Consider the following 4,001-nt stretch of genomic DNA (forward strand, 5'->3'; position numbering starts at 1 on the left):
GTCTGTCAACAAGGATTATATTGAGCTGACTTCAAGAATGTGCTTGAATAATTCTGTCAACTGTTAACCTTGTTTTAATGACGAATATATGTTTTGAGTGCAGGTCTTGCCTCCATGACAACTGGATACCCACACACTGTTACACGTGTTGGCGACGATGTTAACATAACCATGAACCCAGCGAATGTCAGGTTCCTATATACCGTATGGGTGAATGGTTCGGTACCTGAGAGACTGTTAATGGTCCAGCCTAAGTCACAACGTGTAACGGTTCTCAACAGCAGTCACACCGGCTACACGACCAGGATCAGATACACCGGGGAGGACTCACTATCACAGACAGGACAGCTGTGGTTTACCATCTACAATGTTTCTGTACAGGACGCTGGTACTTATAACTGTCAAGGAAACAATAACCAGAGAGTTACTGGGTGTAGACAGGTCCTCGTTGTAGCACGTTAGTAGAATATGAGATGAATAGAATATTATTTGAAGAATAAAGTTGGACTGTCTTAATGTATCTCCAACATAAATAAATAGCTGTTCAATCTTCTATTGCAGTAGAAGAACTTTAGGTGAGGTGAAATGGGGGATAGATTTTTGTATTTATGGCGACATGGATCCGAGTATGTGTGTGTGTGTGTGTGTTCGTGCGTGCGTGTGTGTCTGTTGTATGCATGTGTGTTGTATGTATGTGTGTGTGTTCTATGAATGTGTGTGTTGTATGTATGCGTGTGTGCGTTGTATGTATGCGTGTGTGTTGTGTGCATGTGTGTGTTACATGCATGTGTGTGTATGTGTGTGTTGTATGTATGTGTATGTTGTATGCAGGTCTGTGTTGTATGCATGAGTGTGTTGTATGCGTCTGTATGTTGTATGCATATGTGTTGTATGTATGTGTGTGTTGTATGCATGTGTGTGTTGTATGCATCTGTATGTATGTATTTCTGTGTGTTGTATGCATGTGTGTGCTGTATGGATGTATGTGTGTGTGTGAATTATGCTTATTCACCGACAAAGAAGCAATGTCGCAGGTTAACATGGATGTGTGTATCCGAGTAGATCAGTCTTTCATCTTTTAACACCATTTGTTGTGACGCACCTGGTAGTGACACCGTCGACCCTCCTCTCTCACGGTAAGTACATTTAACTCGTTTCAGTAGAGGCAGCCAGTAGTTGTGTGGTAACTATCATACTTAATCCACTAAACGGTTAGGAGTATTAGGATCCAGCCAACATGGATTCCCTGCTGTAACTGTGGAACACTGACTGTGGAACACTGAGTGAGTGAGAGTGAGTGCTTTTAGCAATACTCCAGCAATATCATGACAAGTGACATCAGAAATGGGCTTCACTCATTGTACCCATGTGGGGAATCGAACCTGGGTCTTCGACGTGACGACTGAACGCTTTAACTATTTAACATTTGATAGATAATAATGATAAACAGTATATAAATACAAGTATGAAAGCATTTAGTAACATCTTGTTCAATGGCACTCGTGTTATGGTCTGAGCACATTTGTTATATTTGTTAACAGAGAAGCCAACCAGACCTAACATCACCGGACCTGCCTCACCTGTATCAGGTGAGAATGTCACCCTGACATGCTCCTCCTCCTCCCGGAGTCTACCCCTGGACCATCCCCCACTGACCTTGACCTACATCTGGAGGAGGAACAGGACCCGGGTAGAATCTGGTGATGTGTCTCCTACAGGTGGAGATGACCTGACAATAACCCACATCAGCAGAGAGAACCATGGAGACATCTACAGCTGCCAGGCTGTGGAGGAGGGGCTGAAGTCTAACTGGAGTCACGGACATGTACTGGATGTTCTCTGTGAGTAAGAACTTACCTTGTTTACGGTATAGGAACCTCGTGTATCTTATCTTTGAAACTGTGCTTCTGAGTGATAGTTTTGTCACAACGTTCTACTGTGAACTACTGTGAACTACTGTGTTCTGTGTAAACAAAACAGAAATGATGATTGTGAAAGTTTGGATAGGAAATATAGGCAGGTCTGATTTAATGATCCATGAGTTTCAGAGGCTATCGAAAATGCTGATAGTTTCCCGGCACTGTAAGCTCACCTGGATATGTTGTCAAGAGTTGTACATGTTATATCTGGGGTTAGGCGTCTGACTTTGTGTGCAAGCTATTAGGTACCTGACTCTGAGGATGTGGGTTCGAATCCCGGATTGGACTCAACCCAAAAGTACTAGAATTTGTACTTTACTAAGAAAGTGTAATCCCAAATATAACATGTTACATGGCCACTTTCTAAATTGTATTGTGTAGTCATAAGAGTTGTACATGTCAACAGAGTGCGTGAGTGAGTTACAACGGTGTTCCAGTTGTAGTCTGTACTTATTATGTGAGGAAAGCATAAATTGATATTGGTCTGAGACGTTTACCATTTTGTGAATCCCAAGAACACAGGCCAAGCCAAGCAGCATGTCTTCATTCATCATGTATGTCACACAAGCAAACTGCACTTATATGTAAGAAAAAAATCCGTTCTTAGCTGACCATCTCACATGCATTCCAGATGGACCTGACAAGATACAGTTTGACGGCACAAGTGACAAGCTGGAGGTAGAAGAAGGGAAACCTGCAGCTGTGAGATGTTCTGCTGACTGTAACCCTGCCTGTACTGTAACCTGGTGGGACATCTCCAGACAGACGGTGATTACAGGACAGGGGAGGCTGTGTTGTCTATACCAGCTGTAGATGTATCTGTGTCTGGACTGTACACGTGTCACGTCAACAACAGCCATGGGAGTGCATCACGGAACCTGACGCTGGAGGTCTTCTGTAAGTCAACACTTCAGTAACAGAATCTGTTATATACAACCTATTTTGGGGGATGACGCCTGTTGGGACGGCCCCCTTTTCGTACACCTGATCCTGCTGGAACACCTGCTGGAACACCTGCTAGAACACCCAGAGATTTAAAATAATCAAAGACCCTTTAGATGGCACTCAAAGATTAAAAATAATTAACCATTTGAAACCGTAATATTGATGAAGAATTTAATTTTCACTATGATCTGATGGCATTATCACTCCAATGATTCTTAACTTTCAGATTCTCCAAAAATCCCAAATGTTTCCGTTAATTCGAAAAAATCAATTAGAAACCCAGCCCTACAGAATACAGTGCTCCTGAAACTCTATTTATATGAGGAATATAATTTGACACTTTTCGTTACATATTTCCGTTTCTTCACCCTGCACAAATGAGAACACTGATGTTACCGACATTGCATGTCCTCCTGTGGAGCTGATGTTGACAATGACGTTGTTGTTGGGGATGTACAGCGTACCTCATCAATCACTTACAAAGCGTGGCACGGAAAGGTTATTTCAGATGAACATCGCAAGTGTCAACCCATTTAATATGTTTTGAATCGGGTTAAAACCTCCCGAAGAGGCTTGATGTTACATGATTATACTCGTATGCATACTGAACTGAATATTGTCCATATTAAATGTTTCAGCACGTGGAGTTACTGAATCTAGTGCCGTTTCCATCGTCCCCGTGGCTGCTGTCTGTTCCGTCCTGATCGTGGTCATCGCCGTTGTCGTCATCGTTGTTGTTTGTAGAAAACAGAGACGTGGAGGTAATACGGTGTGATGTGAGAGTGAATGACGATAACCCGAGAGTCACGTAAAGTTGTCTCTCTCAGAAGCACTCCTTTCGCACTTTCGTTCAGCAATTACAAATACTGATCTCACTTAATAGCGTGTTGCGGTTCATATATTAACTACATGCTCATGTTTACATCACGCAATCGATGTGTGTGTTCAGTGTATCGTCACCCGGAAATAGTTGGCTCCATAGAATAGCAAGGCCAATGCTTTCAAATGAACAGTCACACGATGATAGTGCATAAGAAAGATAGACACGTTCTTTTATGTGAGTGAGTATGGTTTTACGCCGCTTTTAGCAATATTTCCGCAATATCACGGCGGGGACACCAGAAATTGGCTTCACAC

General features: G+C 42.6%; 1 long non-coding RNA gene across 1 annotated transcript; it reads left to right on the forward strand.

The window, feature by feature from the left end:
* Positions 1-405: 405 nt before the first annotated feature.
* LOC124258147 lies at positions 406-2,699 on the forward strand. Its single transcript, XR_006893514.1, has 3 exons — positions 406-457; positions 1,542-1,841; positions 2,551-2,699. It is a non-coding gene; the product is annotated as an uncharacterized LOC124258147 (long non-coding RNA).
* Positions 2,700-4,001: the final 1,302 nt, after the last annotated feature.

This window comes from Haliotis rubra, unplaced genomic scaffold (genome assembly GCF_003918875.1).
Source record: "Haliotis rubra isolate DU_JTF1 unplaced genomic scaffold, ASM391887v1 Scf684, whole genome shotgun sequence".
Taxonomy (NCBI): domain Eukaryota; kingdom Metazoa; phylum Mollusca; class Gastropoda; order Lepetellida; family Haliotidae; genus Haliotis; species Haliotis rubra.